The sequence below is a fragment of the Mustela erminea genome, chromosome 9, assembly GCF_009829155.1.
Source record: "Mustela erminea isolate mMusErm1 chromosome 9, mMusErm1.Pri, whole genome shotgun sequence".
In the NCBI taxonomy this organism is placed as follows: Eukaryota; Metazoa; Chordata; class Mammalia; order Carnivora; family Mustelidae; genus Mustela; species Mustela erminea.
Genome location: NC_045622.1, coordinates 54,320,000 through 54,339,874, shown reverse-complemented (window position 1 = coordinate 54,339,874; position 19,875 = coordinate 54,320,000). Strand labels below are relative to the sequence as shown.

The 19,875-nt window shown below is 46.5% G+C and overlaps 1 long non-coding RNA gene across 2 annotated transcripts; it reads right to left on the bottom strand.

Annotated features, from left to right (window-relative positions):
• Positions 1–1,804: 1,804 nt before the first annotated feature.
• LOC116598944 lies at positions 1,805–19,795 on the bottom strand. Of its 2 annotated transcripts, none has more exons than XR_004289204.1 (4): positions 19,757–19,795; positions 18,341–18,397; positions 15,017–15,861; positions 1,805–1,899 (listed from the first exon to the last, which is right to left on the bottom strand). It is a non-coding gene; the product is annotated as an uncharacterized LOC116598944 (long non-coding RNA). The 2 variants fall into 2 exon arrangements; XR_004289203.1 differs by having other exon boundaries at positions 19,539–19,778.
• Between the last annotated feature and the right edge of the window lie 80 nt (positions 19,796–19,875).

Genomic DNA, 19,875 nt, shown 5'->3' with positions numbered 1-19,875 from the left:
AGAGAGAAATCACAAGTAGACAGAGAGGCAGGCAGAGAGAGAGAGAGGGAAGCAGGCTCCCTGCTGAGCAGAGAGCCCGATGCGGGACTCGATCCCAGGACCCTGAGATCATGACCTGAGCCGAAGCCATCGGCTTAACCCACTGAGCCACCCAGGCGCCCCTTAAGAGTCGTTTTTAGACGACTCTCCCTCTGAAAGCCTTCCCTGATCGTACCCCCTCCAGGCTTGTAGGTGTCTCCTCTCTGGGCTTCCTCAGTCCTGTTTCCTTCCAGCCCGGCACAGATCGCACTTTTTTTTTTTTTTTTTTTTTTTAAAGATTTTATTTATTTATTTGACAGAGAGAAATCACAAGTAGTCGGAGAGGCAGGCAGAGAGAGAGAGAGAGGGAAGCAGGCTCCCCACTGAGCAGAGAGCCCAATGCGGGACTCGATCCCAGGACCCCGAGATCATGACCTGAGCCGAAGGCAGCGGCTTAACCCACTGAGCCACCCAGGCGCCCCCAGATCGCACTTTTTAAATGCCTGTGACCTCCACCAAACCAGGAGCCACTCAGAGCTGGGGTCAGTCTGATTCTGCACTGATGGCCTTGCTTCCCAAAGGCAATGCCCCTGTTCGTTGCTGCCACTTGATGGGGAAGGGGGCTACATGTCAGGAGCCCCAGGTGTTTCCCTTCCCCCAACCACAGATTATCACCCGCACAACAAGGGCAGAAGGCCTCTGACCTGCTGATGGACAAAGACCTGGGTCAAAGGTGGGAGTAGAAACTTGGGGGACAAGGAGGGGGCAGGGGAGACAGCAGTTAAGCTTCCAGACACTTTTATCAGTCCTCTAAAAGTAACCCAGACAGACACGAGCCTGGGTTCTGGGGCTGGTGTGATGCAGGCCATTGTAGCCAAAGGTCAGTCTCAGCGGCCAGCTGCAAGCAGCCTGGCTCTGGACCCTCCCCCTCCCTCACCCTCCCCTGAAAGCCAGGAATAGAAAGGACCTGGTCAGCGGTGCTTCTAGTGCAAGCTCAGGCATATGTGAGCACAAGTGAGTGTGAATGTCTGTGGATATGTCTCTGCAAGCATACCCACGCATGTATGTGGGCTGGTGTGTACGTACCTGTGCGTGAGCCTGTGTGCGCATGTCCATGTGCCTCAGCTCAGAAGGCTTGCTGGCACAGTCACGCAGGTGCGTTCCTGGGCCCCGCGCGTCTGAGTGGGACTATGTGCACGGGTAAAGGCGGGAGTTGAGAGGGTCGTCAAGCTCCCTGAGGCCCCTGAGCCTGGGACATCTGGCTCTCTGAGGCTCCCCGGTACCCTCCACCCTCATGCCAAAGCGCCACTCGAGTGACAGGCTTCAGGCTCTCAGTCTGTCCGCGCCCTCACTCCTTCTCTCATCCATTCAGTGCTGGTGGGAAAGACCCAGAACCTGAAATGTTAGGATGAATCCCAAAGGTGGTGCCAGGACACTGTCAGAGCTCTGCCAGAGTCTCTTTGATCATTGCCCTGGGCCCTAGTCCTTGTTCTTGTCAACTTCTTCTAACACCTGCCCTGAAACTCTCTGGGCCTCACCTGGGACTCCTTTAGCCCCACGTACAGAGGATGGTAAATACCTGGGCACTCAGACCGCCCGCGCTGCCCCACCCCACCCCAGGTGACTCTTGGCCTGGACCAATAAGTGAAAGCCCAGCTGCCTGGCTCTAAGCTGGAGCACCCTGGGGCGGTGGCGGGAATGGAGGGTTGCCTTTCTGCAGGATCCAGCCATGCTTGCTCAGAGTTTGGAATCGTACCCTGTTTAGCTTTCTTGTCTTCTTTGGCCTACAACACCCTTTCCAGTTTCCCCAGCGGGCATTTCCTCAAAAAACCAGTCTCACAGGGGCGGCTCTTCTCAAGCTCGGCTTCTCAGAAGCCCGACCTTGAACAGGGAGAGGGGCTTAGAGACCACTTCGCCCAACTGTCTCCCACCACCCCACTGAACAAAGGGTGTTGAGGCCTGAGAGGAGAGGGAGTGTCTCCAGAGACTCCCCCTTGGGCAGGCTGTACTCCTGCCCCTCTCCGCAGCCCCCGCGGCCGGCACCTTCCCCACCTCCCCTGTGGGCCTCGGGCCCTCTCTGGAACACTGCCAACAGCTCTGGGTTGGTTTCTTTGGCCTGCTTGGGTACACCATTCCTGAGAGTGTCCCCTTAAACCAACATCTATTCTTGGAAAAGTACCCAGACTCAGAAAACAGGAAAAAATAAATCTTCCAAGGTGGAAGCCAGTCAGGCAAAGACGATTCAGACAACACTGCTCACCAAGAGCGCATGGCTTGGAGGCAGATGGGATCCCGGTGGACAGAACCTAGACCTTCTCATGCTCACATGAGGCACCATTCTGGGTACAGGAAGACCTGGGTCCCAATGGCAGCTCTATCAATGCCTGGCTGAGTGACTTTAAGGCAGTCCCCTGACTCTTAAGGGACCCCATTTACCCATCTGTGGAAAGCCTGCTCAGGACATGGTGAATCATGGCGTTCAGAGCACAGGATTCAAGCCTCAAACCTGCTTCTTAGGCTCCTCACACCCTGAATGAGACAGCGTCTTACCCCATCTGGGCCTCAGTTTCCTCATTTACACTGGGGAGGACAGCAAGACTGGCCTCATTGTTTGTTGTGAGATTTAAAGAGCTTCACTCACAGGGAGCGCTCCGTGGGTCCGCAGCACACAGAGAGCTTTGGGAGGCTGAGGGTTGTTTGTGCTCCTGTTATGTGCCATCTCAGGGTTGTAGAACTGCCTGGGCCCCATGGCCACACTGACTTGAGACAATTCATATCCTTTGTCAAAGCCAGATGACAAGACACCAAGGAGACACCATCTGGTGAAGGGAGAGTTTCAAGGGTTTCCCTCTTCCCTGTCTCGACTGCCTGAACTCTAATGCCTCCCCTGGCTTCAGAAAGAAGACACAGTGCCCCTGGGAGCTCCAGACCAGGGTTGGGTACCCAGTGGGTATTCACAGTGGGTGAGCTAATAATCCAGGATGGGTGTGTGTCTGTGCATCTGACAGGATCTGTTGAAGGGCATAGACCACCTGCACTTCCTTTCTATGTAGTGAAATGGATAGAAATAATGCAGGCTTACTCTTGTTTTGTCTCTTCAGGTTAGAAAACGTGTTTTTGTCAACTTTCTTTTCAATTTTTTTTAAATTTATTTTTTATTTTTTTTAAAGATTTTATTTATTTATTTGACAGAGAACACAAGTAGCAGAGAGGCAGGCAGAGAGAGAGAGAGAGAGAGAGAGAGAGAGAGAAGCAGGCTCTGCACTGAGCAGAGAGCCCGATGTGGGGCTCGATCCCAGGGTCCTGGGATCATGACCTGGGCTGAAGGCAGAAGCTTTAACCCGCTGAGCCACCCAGGCGCCCCCAATTTTTTTAAATGATAGTACAACATAAGTAACATAAAAGTTACCATCTTAAATTTGTTTTTGTTTGTTTGTTTTACTTAAAACAGACATTTTATTCTCTCACAACTCTGGAAGCCAGAAGTCCCAAGTCAAGTTGTCCATAGTGTTGGTTCCTCCTGGAGGCTCTGAAGGAGCCATCTTAACCATTTTAAAGTATATGGTTCAATAGCACTAAATACGTTCCCATTGTTGCAATGATCACCAACATCCATTCCCAGAACTCTTTCATCTTCTAAAACAGAAATTCTATATCCATTAAACAGTAACTTCCCATTTCCCCCTCCCCCTTGTCTCTGTTTGTTTGAGTCTGTGCAAGATGAGGGTTTGGTGGTATGAGCCCTTTAACAAATATTTATTAATGGTTTCCAGTGTTCCTGTCCCTGTGCTGGGCCTAAAACATGGGAGGGACTCAAGGCTCATCCCTGGCCCTGAAGGGTTAGGCTTCCATAAGCCTGAAAAAAATGGAAGAGAATTTTTTTCATGTCTTCATTCAACAGAACTCTTGTGACCTGGTCAGGCCCATGGGGCGAGGAAGCTGCAAGGGAAGACATCCAGTCCCTGGCCTGGAGATGCTGTTGTCTGGACAAGCGACAAGGAGCAGCTCCAACTATTGACCTTCCAGACTTCCCTACTCAGGCCTCTCTGCTTCAGTGGATCCTACCTGCCATCCCACAGAGGGAGGCACACCTGCTGGGAAAACGCAGGGGAGTAGGCCCTATGCTGCCTAGAGTTCACGGGAAAGCGCCAAATCTGGTTCCTGGATTCTGGTTCAGCTCTATCTTGATCTTCGTCGGTGACCTTGGCCTACTCACTCTTTGGATCTCACTCTACTAACTCAAGTTGGGATCAACAATCCTTGACACACACCTTCAAAGCAGCTCTTATCACAGCTAAATGAGATCATGAATATGAGTGAATTTTGATGATTCAAGTGCTCTGTGAACATGAGGGTTCTGATTGCCCATCTTCTCCGATTTTTAATTTAGAGGAATAGGCATCATGAGGTCTGTGGGATGACAGCTCCAAAGTTATCCTTCTCTCCCCTGCTCCCTGACACAGATTCAACTAGTCCCAGCCTGTCAGTTCAATCTGCACTCTACAGAAGGACTCTCATGTCCAGAGTTGGCCAGGGTCAGAGCAAAGGTCACACAGCAAATGGAGTCTTGCCCTCCCCTTGCCCAGGGAGTCTTTTTTTTTTTTTTTAACTTGGCCTACCTGGCAGATCCTCTTACCAAAATAAATGAATAAATACTTCATATATCACAAATAGTCAGTAGTAGAAGGAACCTTGGAGATTATCAAGAGGAATAGTAATATCAATAATGTTGCTATTCTTAGTATGGTACTATTACTGCTACTACTATTACTACTACTGGTACTACTAATGATGAGAGCTTACTTAATATGATATGCCAGACATTACAGAGATAGATTTTATTATTATCTACATTGGATAGACAAGGTAACTGAGGCAGAGAGAAGTTGAGTACCTCACCTGGGGTTACTCTGCTCTATGGTGTGAGACTAGGATTCAACTCCAGGCACTCTGGTGTGCAGCCCCCACCCTTACTCCTCTTCTGTGGGACTGCATTGCACAGCTGGGGAGACTGAAGGGATTTGCTCAAGGTCACACCTGAAGGGTAGTTGCCCCTCAGGCCCTGACATACAGTCCCTGTAGATGGCAAGAATGAATCCTCCTGAAGCATTGTTCTACATCTACTCCAGTTCATGCCTGGAGCTCTTTGGCTTGGCACTCACATAGCAAGTCCTCCAAAACAGCACGTATAAATGTTGTTACCTTTGGCAGGACACAGAAGAAAGGTGGCTGCCTGCTCTACAAGTAGGTAAGAAGAAATCAGATAAACTCATGAGTCTTAAGGTCTAGTATGGCCTGCATGTCAGTTGGAAAGGGCAGTTCAGACTGGGCTTGCAAGTTCTTCTCTGCAGTCTTTTACCTAACACTTGCAAGAAAGATTTGGTGAAACACTAGAGAGAACTGCCCTCCACGGCTTTGGGCAGTTAAATAAAACCTTAATCCCTTGTTCTGACTCCCTTCTGACCAAGCAAAAGCCTAAACCTCTAGGGAAGGGACAGAAATCATTTTGTTCCCAGGGTCTAGGTAAAAATACATTGCCTCTGGACAAAGAGTAGAATCGAAATTCATCTGACTCTTCTTTCTGTCCCTAGAACACAGGCCAAGATCCACTGGTGTTATAGAAAAGATAGAAAAACTCAGGGAGACAGACTGGAAATGTCTCTAGCCTAGGATCCCGCAATGATACCAAGGAGAGGTGGGCTACCAGTGGTCTTTCTCCTACAAGACCAACTGCAGATAGAAGGCAACTGATAGTTGTCATGGGGACAAGGCTCAGGAATGCTGAGATAACCCTCCCCTCTCCACAAGACCAAGGTGTACAGGGCCTGCTCAAGACCCAGCTGAACCTGCATGAGAGAGAACTCACTGAACCCACTATGACCCTAGCGCAGAGTAACAAGGCAACAGTAGTGTACCACTCAGGGGTACAAGGGCATGGAGAGAGTTGTCCACCATGGCACAGGACTATGAAAACTGGGAAAGCCTTCATTCACATTTTAAAATTTGCTTGAAAGATCACTGTAAAGAAACTGAATAGTCAACCCACAGAATGGGAGATAATATTCACAGAGCATGTATATGATGAGATTGGTATCCATAATATATAATATCTATAAAGAACTCTTAGAGCTCAATAAGAAGACAACCCAATTAAAGGACTAAGGGCAAAGGATGTGAATAGACATTTCTCCAGAGAAGATTAGAAGTGGCCAACAAGCATGTGAAAAGATGCTCGATATCTCCAGTCATCAGGGAAATGCAAATCAAAACCAGGTGAGGTACCCCCTCACACCCACTAGAAGAACTAAAATCAAATAGTCAGAAAATAACAAGAGTTTGTGAGGGCGTAGAGAGATTGGGGTCATCAAATACTCCTGGTGGGGGTGGAAGATGGAGAAGGCATTCTGCAAAACAGTCTGATGGTTCTTCAAAAAGTTAAACAGATTTATCCTTGGACTCAGCAGTTCCACTCCTGGGTCTCGACCAAGAGAAAGGAAAACATCTTTATGAAAAATCTGCACATGAATGCTGATGGTGATAGCAGTATTATCCATAATAGCCAAAGGGTGGAAATAATCCATACGCCCATATCAACTACTGAGGGGAAAAACAAAGTACACTGCTCTCGCAATGGGATATCATTCGACCATAAAAAATACCGATTCTTGCACAAGGACTGTCTTAATCCACTCAGGTTGCTACAACAAAACACTACAGACTGGCTAACTTATAAACAGCAAGTTTCTTTCTCAGTTCTGGACACTGGTTCAAGATTAGGGTGCCAGTGTTGATTGGGTGAGAGCCTCCTTCCAGGTTGCAGACCAATGGCTTCTCGCGGTGTCCTCACAAGAGAGAAGGGAGCAGCTAGTTCTGCGGGGTCTCTTTTATAAGGACATTAATCCCAACGAGGTCTCCACCCGCATAACTTACTCACCTTCCCCAAAATCTACCTACTACGATCACCTTGGGCGTTAGGTTTTTAATGTAAGAGTTTTGGAAGAACACAAACACTTAATCTATGGCAAGGATGAACCTTGAAAACGTGTTAAGTGAAAGAAGCCAAACACAAAGGATCCCATATTACAACATTCCATTTATATGTAATGTCAAGAAGAGGCAAATATACAGAGATAGAAAATAGAGGAGTGGTTGCTTAGGGTTGGGAGGGGTGGGGGCCTGGGGTGTGAGAGCTGAAGTATGGAGGTTTCTTTTTTAAAAAGTTAATTGTGATAAAATACATATAACAAAATTTACCATTGTTACCATGTTGTTTATTATTATTATTATTATTTTAGAGAGGGGCTGGCAAAGAGAGAGGAAGAGAGAATCTTAAGTGGGATCCACACCCAGCATGGAGCCCAATGTGTGATGACCCTGAGGTCATGACCTGAGCCAAAATCAAGAGTCAGATGCTTAACTGACTGAGCCACACATGTGGCCCACATTGTCACCATTTTAAAGTCTACTATTCAGTGGCATTAAGTACATTCACGGTATTGTGTAACCAACACCACTATCTAGTTCCCGGAACTTTTTCATCTCCCAAACTCTGTGCCTACTCTCCCTTCCCTCTAGTTGCCCTGGCAACTACAGGGTTTTTGTCCCTTTTTGTATGATATTTCTTTTTTCTCTGGCTGCTTTGACATTGACTTTCTATTTTTGGTTTTCAGTGGTTGATCAGTGCATCTAGGTGTGTATGTGCTTTGTGTTTGTCCTGCTCCAGAGTCTCTGGAATTCCTGCATCTGTGATTTGTTATCTTTCATTATTGCAAGACTCAGTCATTGTCTCTCCAAATATTTTCTCTTCTTTCCTCTCTCTCTTTTGAACTACAGAGACTCCAATTATATGCATCTTTTGACCATCTGATATTGTCCCAGAGCTCTTGGATGCTGTGTTCTCCCCTCCCCACCTACATTATTTTTTCTCTTTATAGTTCATTTTGGATAATTTTCACTGCCCTAAATTCAAGTTCACTGGTTCTTTCCTGGTTGTTTTCAGTTTGCTGGGAGTTCTTTATCTCTCATATATATATTTTTTAATTTCTAACATTTCATTTTATTCTTCTTCTTTTTTTAAAGATTTATTTTAGAGACACAAAGAGAGAAAGATGGAGTGTGGCCAGGTGGAGGGACAGAGGGAGAGGGAGAGAAACAGACTCTGCGCTGAGCCTGGAGCCCAACATGGGGCTCGATCCCATGACCCAGAGATCATGACCTGAGCTGAAACCAAAAGTCCAACACTCAACTGACTGAGCCATGTAGGTGCTCCTGATTCTTTTTATAGTGTTGTCTCTATGCTAACCACCCCCCCATCTGTTTCTACAGGCTGTCTATGATCTCCTTTTGATCCTTCACTTAGTAATCGTAGTTATATTAAAGTCTCTGAGAGACAACATTGTCTGTAGACCTGCACAACAAGCAATGTTGAAGGAAATTCTTTAGGTGGAGTGCACTCGACAGCAGATGGAAACCTGGATTTACACAATGAAGACTGAAAGAAATTATAAAAGAAACAAACAAACAAACACAGCAACATGGGGTGCCTGGGTAGCCCAGTTGGTTAAGCTTCTGCCTTTGGCTCAAGTCATGGTCTCAGGGTCCTGCGATCCAGCCCTGTATCTGGCTCCCTACTCAGTGGAGAGCAGGCTTTTCCCTCTGCCACTTCCCCTGCTTGTGCTCTCTCTGTCAAATAAATAAATCTTAAACAACAACAAAAAGAAGGTAAATACACAAACCTTTATTCTTATTTTTAATCACCTTAAAAGATAATTGATTATCCAAAGCAAAAATAGTCATAACATATAGAGGCTTTTTTTTTAGGTTTTATTTACTTGACAGAGATCACAAGTAGGTAGAGAGGCAGGCAGAGAGAGAGAGAGCAGGAAGCAGGCTCCCTGCCAAGCAGAGAGCCCAATGCGGGACTCGATCCCAGGACCCTGAGATCATGACCCAAGCCAAAGGCAAAGGCTTAACCCACTGAACCACCCAGGCGCCCAACATATAGAGTTTTATAACATCTGTGGAAATAAAATGTATAACAAAAAAAGCACACAATAGGCGCGAGGAAATGGAAGTATACCGTTAATAAGGCTCGTTTGCCTGTACACGAAATGGTACACTATTCTTCAAAGGTAGATCCTGATTAAGTTCAAGATGTATATTATGAACCCCAAGTCGACCACTAAAAACTTTTTAAAGTGGTGTAATCAATAACTCAGTAGTGGAATCTAATGGAATTACAATAAAATACTGAATTTATCCAAAGTAAACTTTGTCTTGAAAAGAGAAAAAAAGATATAGGATCAGATCTCAAAAATAGAAAACTAGTGAGATAGTACATTTAAATCCCACCATATCAGTAATTATACAGATGGTGAATGATCTTGTTAAACACCCAGTTGAAAGGAAGAGATTGTCAAACAGACTTTTTTTTTAAAGACTCAATTATATGCTGTGTATAAGAACTGTACTTTTATTTATTTATTATTTTAAGAACCCCACTTCATGTGTTTATTTTTGAGGGTAGCTGACTCACACTGTTACAGATGTTTCAGGCATCCGCATAGTGATTGGAAAAGTTCATACACCAGGCTGTGATCATCACAAGTGTAGCTACCATTTGTCACCATACAACACTATTACAGTGTCACTGACTATATTCCTCATGCTCTGCCTTTTATTGCCATGACTTATTCATCCCATAACTGGAAGCCAGTATCTCCCCCTGCTCTTCACCCATTTTGCCCATTTTCCCACCCCTCTGCAATCATGTTTGTTCTTTAAATTTATGGCTCCAATTCTGTTTTTTGGTTAATTCATTTTTTTAGATTCCACATATGAATAAAATCATACAGCATTTGGCTTTCTCAGTCTGACTTATTTTACCTAGTATAATACTCTTTAGTTCCATCCATGTTGCTGAAGATGACACAGTCTCATCCTTTTTTATGGCTGGGTAATAGTGCATTGTTTATACACACACCATGTTTTCCTTATCCATTTGTTTATCAACAAACACTTAGGTTGCTTCTGTATCTTGGCAGCTGTTAATGCTGCAATAAACATAGGGTTGCATCTATCTTTTCAGATTAGTGTTTTCATATTCTTTGGGTAAATACCCAGTAGTGCTATGACTGGATCACATAGTATTTATTTTTAATTTTTTGACGAACCTCTATACTGTTTTCCACAGTGGCCATATCAATTTACATTCCCACCAATAGTACACATGAGTTCCTTTCCCCACACATCCTCACCAACACTTGTTATTTCTTGTCCTTTATATTTTAACCATTCTGACATGTGGAAGGTGATATCTTATTGTGGTTTTGATTTGCATTTCCCTGATGATAAGTGAAGTTGGACATCTTTTCAAGTGTCTGTTGACCATCTGTATATTAAGGACTTTGCTTTAAGTATAAAAACATATAGGTTAAAAAGGGGTGGAATAAGTTACACCGTGCAAATCAATCAACTAATTGATTAGTTGATTAGTTGATTAATTAGTTGACTAATCAACTAATATATCATGCCTAATATGTTAATAGCAGGCAAAGTAGATTTCAGAACAAGGAATATTACCAGAAATAGTGATATTATATAATGAAAAAGGGATCAATTTGTCAAGAAAACAATAATCCTAAATAAATAAAACTTGATAACAGATCTTCAAAATATATGAAGCAAAACCTGATAGAATTGAAAGAAAAAATAAATACATCCACAGTTATAGTTGAAAACTTCAAATTTCCTCTCTCCATTCAGTAACTCTATTGTTCCAATAGAACAAGTAGACAGAAAACCGCAAGGAATTAGGAAAACCAAATAACAATATCAAATGACTTGACCTGATCTTTACAGAACACTCCACAGCATCCACAGAATAAGTACTTATTTCCAGTGTACATTAAAGATTTGGGGGGAGAAAAAGAGATTTGCCAAGACAGACCATATTCCCATATTCTGCCCCTGAAAAAAACCTCAACAATTTTAAAAGAAAATCACATGAAGTATGTTTTCTAATAAAAATGGAATCAGGGGTACCTGACTGGCTCAGTGGGTTAAGCCTCTGCCTTCGGCTCAGGTCATGATCTCGGGGTCCTGGGATCAAGCCCTGTATGGGGCTCTCTGCTCAGCAGGCAGCCTACTTCCCCCTCTCTCTCTGCCTGCCTGTCTGCCTATTTGTGATATCTCTCTCTCTCTCTGTCAAATAAATAAATAAAATCTAAAAAAACCCAGCTTTTTAAAAAAATGGAATCAAATTATTAATCAATAATTAAAAGACATCTGAAAAATCCCAAATTTTTGGAAACAGCACACTTCTAAACAAACAATGGGTCAAGAGGAAAGTACAAAGGAAATTTTAAACTATTTTGAACAGAATGGAAATGAAAACATCAAAATTTATGGGATGCAACTAGAATAGTTAACAAATGGAAATTTATAGCATTAAATGCTTATGTTAGAAAATAAGAAAGGCTTGGAATTAATAACCTAAGGTTAAGAAAATGAAAAAATTATATTCAAAGCAAGCCAAAGGAAGGAAATAATAATGATAAGATAATGATAAAGATAACAGCATGATAAAGATAAGATGATGATAAAAATAAAGATAATGATGAAGATAAGAGTAGAAACAATGAAATAGAAAACAGAAAATAGTTGAAACCACAGATTGTTATTGGGAAAATAAATAAGATCATAAACCTGTAGTTAAACTGGTCCACAGAAAAAGAAAAAGAAAAACTTGTCAATATTAGGAACAAAAGAGAAATCCTGTAGATATTAAAAGGACAATGAGTGAATATTATCAACGACTATGTGCCAATATATTTGATATCTTAGTTGAAATGTCCTAGCAGAGGGGTCTCAGAGTGGCCATTTCCCCCACCCCATCTGTGCCTGGCATAATACTGAGATTTGTGCAGACAAGAAGGGAAGTGCAAACCACAGAATGTCCGAACTAGAGTAGAGAACAATCCTCCAGGCTCAAAGGGTTAGCCTGGCAGAGGTCACATCGGGCGAGCTGCCCTGGTTCAAATTCCCCTGAATTTATTTTCAGACCTGAACCTCTTCCTCAACACCAGGTACATCAGAAGTGACAACCATGACTTATTTCTGGGGATTGCCCAATGGCAGTGTTGGAAAATCCCCCGATTTTGTCTGTCCTTCCTATCCAAGCCAGCTCCACAGCACCATCCCAATACAGGACTGACAGGGTAGTTCAGCTCCTCTCTTCCCTCTCGCCCTTCCTCCCTTCCTCCCTTCCATCCAGGCGCAGGTGAATTAGAGCAAGTGAGTGCCTTGGCATCAGACCAAGTAGGATACCAGTCTCAGCCCCTTTTCTCACTGTCACCTCTCTACTCCTCAGTTTTGTTTTGTTTTTTAAAGATTTTATTTATGTATTTGACAGAGAGAGATCACAAGTAGGCAGAGAGGCAGGCAGAGAGAGAGAGAGGAGGAGGAAGCAGGCTCCCTGCCAAGCAGAGAGCCCGATGCGGGACTCGATCCCAGGACCCTGAGATCATGACCTGAGCCGAAGGCAGCGGCTTAACCCACTGAGCCACCCAGGCGCCCCTCCTCAGTTTTTTTCATCTTTAAGTTTGCTGTGAATTCATATCTCCAGGGTTCTGGAGTTTGCATATCCAGTATTACGCACAAGGTCCGGGCTGAATTCATTTCCATCTTTGGTCTCTTCCCTAAATGACCTGAAAACTCCAATGAGGACTATTACTTCCTTTTCTCAATTTGATCTTGAACTTCAAAAGTTCCAGGAGGTTTGGGACTGAGTCAGATTTCTCACTATTATATCTCTAGTATCTGAACAGGTCTGGCAAAGAGTATATATGTGATAAATGTATTGAATGAGTGAATAAATGAATGAATGAATGATGACAAAATTTATTCTGGGTGACATGAGATGTAATACAGAATCCCGCACTGTATTTTCTAGGTCCCATGAGTGCATGTGATTGCAGAAGCAGGGAGTGGGCAACAAAATAAGATCCAGTCCTTACCCCTGAGGAAGTCAATACATTCTTTTCTGATGTCTTCCTTATATCAGGTCTCATCCTAGGTGCTGGGATCTTTGATTCAGCTTGTCTGATTTGCCTACAATCAGACAGGGAGGAATCTAGACAGATAAATTATATAAACTCTTTCTCCAAAATGTGGGCTTCTCCAAACTAGGTACTTCTCCAAGATGTGAACTTCCAGAAGGCAGGGACCCTGCCCTATATCCCTCCATATTCCTAATCCCTGGTCCCAGTGTTAAAGTTCAAATGAACGTTAAACAAGAAAACAGCACACAAACAAAAAGTGGGTTTGGTTGTAGAGAAGGCTTCTTGGAGGAAGATGTGTAAAGATAGGAAGGCTGGGCAGGGTGCAGAAAAAAGAGATACTTTTCAGTTCAGGAAGGGAGAAGGGTACCTCAGCTCAAGGGCACCTAAGTTCAAGAGCACAGAGTGAGCAAGGACCCAGAGGGAGAAAGTGTATTCACGGACCCAGCAAATAACCAGATGTGACCAGAGAGATGAATGCGTATCAGAGAGGGGCATGGAGGAAGGATGGAGGGAGTAGTAGGGGGCAGATAGGGGGGCAGAGTTACACGAAGCCTTGAATGCCGTGTTGAAGAGCTCGGGCCTCAACCTAAAGCTGTGGGAGCCATACGTGAAAATGGTTGGATTGTGCATTCCAGAGATCATTCTGCGTGTCAGCGTGGAACACAAGGATGGAGACAGGGGACCTGTGAAGAGGCTAGTATAGTTGTCCTGCAAAGGGAGGTGGTATGGCCCAGAAGAGATGGAAAGAGCTTTGTTGTGCTTTTCAAGGGTGGAGGTGTCTGTGTGTATGTTTCTAGACATGCATTCTTCCCCAGAGGGTCAGCCTAATCAAAAATTTCAAATCCACTCAGTTTCACAACCCATTATATCCAAAGCCTGGGGGAGGCCAAGGATACTAAAGAAAGAGACTGAAACACATCTATCTAGCATCTGACTTTATATTTCTTATAAAGAGAGATTCAAATCTCTTTTACAGGCTTTCAGGGTCTTCTAATCTTGGGTATCTCATCTAAAATATTTCTTTTCCTGCCCTTCTTTCTGTGTCCTGCATGCTTTGTGTCAAAATCCTTGTACAGGTTGCTGATTGAAAAACTCCACAAGGCCACGCTGGGAGGGAGTGGAGCCTGAGCTCATCAGGACCCCTCACTCTAAGAGGAGCTTCTGTCTGAGACAGCTAGCTCTTCTTCCCTAGCAGGGCCCGTGCATGGCTGTTGGTCACCTGGCCCACTCAGGAACTCTGCTCAGGGCCATGGGCCTACACGTAGGCCAGCTGGGGAATCCAGTAAGGCCACTGCAGAGGGAACTGGCGCATTCATACCACCCTCTCTAGGTGACTCAGCAACAACCCCTGATAACCAACGCTTCCTTCTCTCAAGAAACACCAAACAGCCTTTAAAACAAGCACTTTTGGGGCACCTGGGTAGCTCAGTAGGTTAAGCCTCTGCCTTCAGCTCAGGTCTTGATCTCAGGGTCCTGGGATGGAGCCCTGGATTGCATTGGGCTCTCTGCTCAGTGGGGGCCTCCTTCCCCCACCTCCCTTGCCTGCCTACTTGTGATCTCTCTCTCTCTCTCTCTGTCAAATAAATAAATAAAATCTAAAAATAATAATAATAATAATAATAATAATAATAATAATAAAATAAGCAGTTTATTCCATTGGCCTGAGAAAGGGCCAGGATTTTGCATCTACTATAGAACCTAGACTCCTGAACCAGACTTACCTGGGTTTAAACCCTGGCTCTGCCACTTCTTAGTTATGTGGCCCTGGACACATCTTTTTAACCCCTTTGTGCCTAAATGTCTTCATCTGTAAAATGGGGCTAATTCTAGTAGCATGTACTGCATAGGGCTGTCATGAAGCTGAAACAAACCCACACATGTAAAGTAGCTGGAAGAGTAACTTAGTTAGTAAATGCTCATTCAAATCTAGCACAGACCTGCTGTCGTCCACAATCCCGCCTCTTCTCCCTTTGGGAAGATGTGAACTGCTCTAGCAGTCTCCCAATGCTTCTCCAGCAGAACTCGATCTTCACACACATTCCTAGTCTCCTCTGATCGGGCCTCTGCTCCTTCCAGGACCCTCGGTCTCATTGTGATTTTCCTTTGGGAGCTGTGGTCCCACTGAGGTGCTATTAGTCTTTTCTACTGCCCTCTGGTTTCCCTGGTTTCTCTGGGCATTTCACTCTTTCCTCCTCCTTCATAGGCTTTCGGACAGTTTGCCTCATCAGGGCCTGTCCTCCCAATTCTTAGTGGCAATCATAATACTTCTATTGATAACATTTGTTGAATGCTACACGCCAGGCTCTGTACTGGGCACTTTCTGTTCGTTATTTTAATCCTTACAATCCAAGAAGGAGATACTTTTGTTCCCATTTGTATAGAGCACAGGGAAACTGCGGCTCAAACACAGTAAGCAACATTACCAGGTGGTGAGGTTAGGGCTGATTCAGTCTGCAGCCCGAGTCAGGGTCAAAGTGCATATGGATTAGGAGAAGAGCCTTGTCTGGATTGGCTTATTATAGTTCCTATAAGAATGATCCATTCAGACCTGTCCTGAGCACCTGCTCAGTGTGATGGATGTGACCGGGTCCCAGCTCTTGAGGGGGTGTCCTTTGCTTCCGGCATGGGGGGCATGAGCCGTGCCATCCTTAGTGGGTTGAGTCCCCTGTGCCAGCACTTACTACTCTGCACTGAGTTTCCAGCTGTGTTCCCAGAGTCCTGGAACCTGGACTATAGGGGCTACCCAAGTGAGAGGCTGACCATCTGGATCCTGGGCCCATCCCTGCCAAAACAGAGTGGCTCTTGTCATCTATTGTCGCCTCATGGGCTTCTGAATAAGGGTGGACTTGAAGAAAGAGTTGCACTGCTAAAGAAAGCTGGGAAAACAACTGCTGAATAGTTAAGGTCTTTTTAAAAACATAATTGAACTATAGCATTAGATTCGGGTGTATAAGATGACCCACTATACGTATATATTACAAAATCATCACCACGGTAATTCTAGTTAACATCCATCCTCACACATACTCACAGTTTGTTTTAACATGTCTGTTTCTGCCTTGAGCATGCAGGCTCCTGCAGAGCCCGGACTGCACCCCGGGCAGCACAGGGCTGGGAGGGTCTCCGAATGTACCAGGAGCTCCCCGGCAAAATACGGTTTGCCCCCTTTCTCTGCAGGGTAACGGTCTTTGGAGAAATTGAGTAAGAACCTTGCAGATAGAATGATGCAAGGGGAACTTTCGTTACACATTGCAACAGAGCATTCGAAAATGGGGCTGGGGCTGTGCTGATGGCTTGATCCCAAGGTTCTCAGCCCCGTTCCTTTCCAGATGGCCAAACCTATCACACAAGATCAGCCAAAGGCTACTTCCCAGCTCCCCCAATGCCTGGCCTTAGAGCCAGGAGTCATCCTCAATCACCCCTGTGGGCCGAAGGCCCATGTCCATGTCCATGTCACCAAAACCTGGAGATTCTAAGACCTCAGCACTTTCCTTCTCACCTTTGGCCCTGCTATCACTTTAGTGCAGGCAGTGTTATCCTCATCTCTCCTCTCTCTCCCTTCTTTCCCTTCTTCCTTCCTTTCTTCCATCTAGTATTACCTAAATGCCACCTATGGGCCAGGTCCAGCATTGGGCACAGGGACACAGAGAGCCCTCTGATTCTACCTTTGCCCTCAAGTAGGCTCTCCTGGGCAAGACAGCTATGTAAACATGAAGAGTAAAGGTGCTCCGAAAAAGAGAAGCCAGGGGTCTGATGGGGACACAGAGCAAAGAGAGGGTCCTCCTGCGGGTCATGTGCTGTGTATCTTCCATTTGCCCTCCTAGGCCCACTCTCTACCTTTCTCTATCCTGCGTACTTCCTGAATTCTCTGTATGGACTGCATTATTGGGCTCCCTTACCCTCTGGCCAATGGGAAGCCCAGCAGAAGACCAGTGGGAGGGAGAGAGCATGACCCTGCCAGGTCACCATGTTGGCCTGTTCCCCTTCAGTGAAGGCTGGGACTATCAGGGGGCCTGCTCTATGCAGCTCCCCCTCTGCTTGGCCTCCTTCCTTTGGACCTTTAGGCCACATGCCCCCATATTACTAGCTTTGGGGTACTGCACTATCCCTTGAGTTTTCTCTATATTTGGCATATATTTTTGCAAAGTTTTTGTATTAAAATTTCCTCCAGTTACCCAGTTCCAGAGTGATTGTCTCCTGCTGGGACCCTGGCTGATACAGGCCATAGGTAATCAGGAAGGATGCTATGGAGGTGACAGCTGAACGTGTTCTTATCTGGACCATGATCTTTCTACACCATATGTCACCCCTGCTAAAGCCCTTTATGGCTCCCCAGTGCTCTGAGGATAAAGTCCAGACCCCTTCGCCTGGCACCTAAGACTACAACATTTAGCTCTTGCTGACCAAGAAGCATGTAGACAGAAGGACACTGGAGGCTTGGAGGGAAGGGAAGCAGTCCCTTTAGGGGTCCCAGGCAAATTCCTGGATGACGGAGGAGGTAGGTGAGGTTCTGGACCACAGGGCCATGCCAGGCTCTCCTCACCTCCCCTCTGAGTGAGCTGAGCACTGGCAATGAGTTTGACCCAGACAAGCCCTAGCCATGGGGCATAAGAACTCGTTCAAATCCTAGCCCCAACATGACATCTGGCAAGCTCTTTGATTCTCTGAACCTCAGTTTTCCCAACTACAAAATGGGAATAATCACTCAGGGCTATGGGGGAAGTTTAAAGGAGGTAATGACTGAATGGGAATTTGCTCTTGTCAAGCAGTTCCAGTAGTGGGGGCTGGTCCCTCTCCCCAATCTCATGAGTCAGGGAAAGCAGATGGGCTGAAAGTTCGGGAAGGCCAGAAGGTAAATCCCAGGTTTACTACTTCCTCACTTTGTAGTCCTTGACAAATCACTTTGCCTCTCTGTGCCCCTCTTGCAAGGTGGGGTGATACTCACCCCTGGCAGGGCAGCTGTGAGGATTGGGTAAGTGCACACAGACTGGAGCCTGGCATGGAGCAGGGTACTTGATAAATGTTTGTGTTTGCTTTTCACCCTGGGCCTCTCTTAAAGGCAAGCATTCTCTCTGCCTTGCAGTCTGGCCATGTGCAATAGAGAGGCCAAGGCTGCTGTCAGAGTAAGGAGTCTCAGATTCTCAAGTGTCCAAACCCCCAAAACTAAAGAACGGCACCCATAATTCCCAGCACAACACTGGTGACTGGGGCGGGGGGCAGTGGGACACACCATCCTTGGTGAAGCCCATCCTGGTCAGTACCTGCTTGGTCGCTTGACTTGGCCTCTCTCCCCCTGGTTTGGTCAAAGCACCCAGGGGCTGGTTAGGAGAAAGATAAAGGAAATGTGACTCAGGTCCCAGGGCCATCCTACTCACATAGCTGCAAGAGAAGCTGGGCAGACATTACAGATGGGAATGCAGAGTTAGGAGGTGTGGGGAGGGGGCCAGGAGAAGCCAGTGCCAGTGTGAGTCCCCCACGCTCACCTCATACAGGAGACCACAGTCCCAGGACAAAGAAAGCTGCCACGTGTATGTGAAGGGCCAAACCCAAGGCACGTGTTATGGCCCTATTCCCCAAGCCCCACCTCCGTACCATTAGCCCACCTGCTCTTCCTAACCCTCCAATCTAATCAAGGTGCCCTGCTTTTCACACCCCTCCTTTGCTCCATCCCCCACAGGATGAAGACCAATTTTCTCAGTAGGATTACAAGGCCCTTCAGATCTTGTCCCTCACCACCTGTGCAGTCTCCTCTTTTATTCCTCCCCTGCCTGCACCCTTCTTCCAGCCACACCAGGGTGCTCCCAGGGCTCATCTCCAGGCCTTCCCCCATGCTGTGGCTTCTGCCTGAAGGCCCTTACCCTTCTCTCAGCCTGGCAAAAACATACTGATGATCTCCCATCCAGTGGCAAATGCCATCTCCTCTCCATCTTCCCAGTTTAAGACATCACGTCTGTTCTGCCTTGCACCCACAGACTCCATCTGCAAAACCACTCATCAATAGGCAAGGAAGATAATCTTACAACATGTGCCTGGCACTATGCTAGGCTTTTTCGTATCTTACTTCATTCAGTTCTTAAAGCATTTCACAAAAATAATAATTATTCCCATTTTACAGATACGGAAACTAAGGTTCAAGGAAGGCAGGGCCAGAATCAGACTCCAGCTCTGAGTGCAAAGCTGCTGTGCACTAAACCCCTCCGGGAAGTGCGTCCAGCCCCAGCCCAGGCAGGGGCCTCTCTTCTCTGATTCCTGTCCCAGCACTGCCAATAGCATCTGTGTTTCGCTGTCTCCTGTGTCCTGGACCCTCACCCCTCATCCTCGTGAACATCCCACGGGCAGGGACTGGGCTGGCTGAGCTGGGTCCTCAGAACCCCGCGGTGCAGAGATACTCTGTGGGCTTTCTTGAGAACCAGATGGAAAAGTAGAGGCAGCTTGGGTGGTTTAGGAGCCCAGGCTTACCCTAACTAATCTGGGCACCAACGAGACCCAAAGCCCAGACGCCCAACTTTCGCTCTTAGCCAAGTGCTTTCCCCCGCCGCGGGCTGACAGCGCTAAGGCGACGGCAAGTGCTCTGCGTCCGGACCCAGGAGCCGCCGGTCACCGTGGGGAGCCCAGGAGCCCGCGCCCGCCCCCTCCGCCCTACCCCCGGCTCCCGGCCCCCGGCCCCGCCCGCGCACCGCGGCTCTCCAGCTCCCCGGGGACGAGGGGCGGGCCGGGTGGAACCGCCGGCCCCGCCCCGGCCCGCGTCGGGCCGCCCGGTTGTGAGGTGATAAAGCGCCGCGCTCCGAGCGCCGAG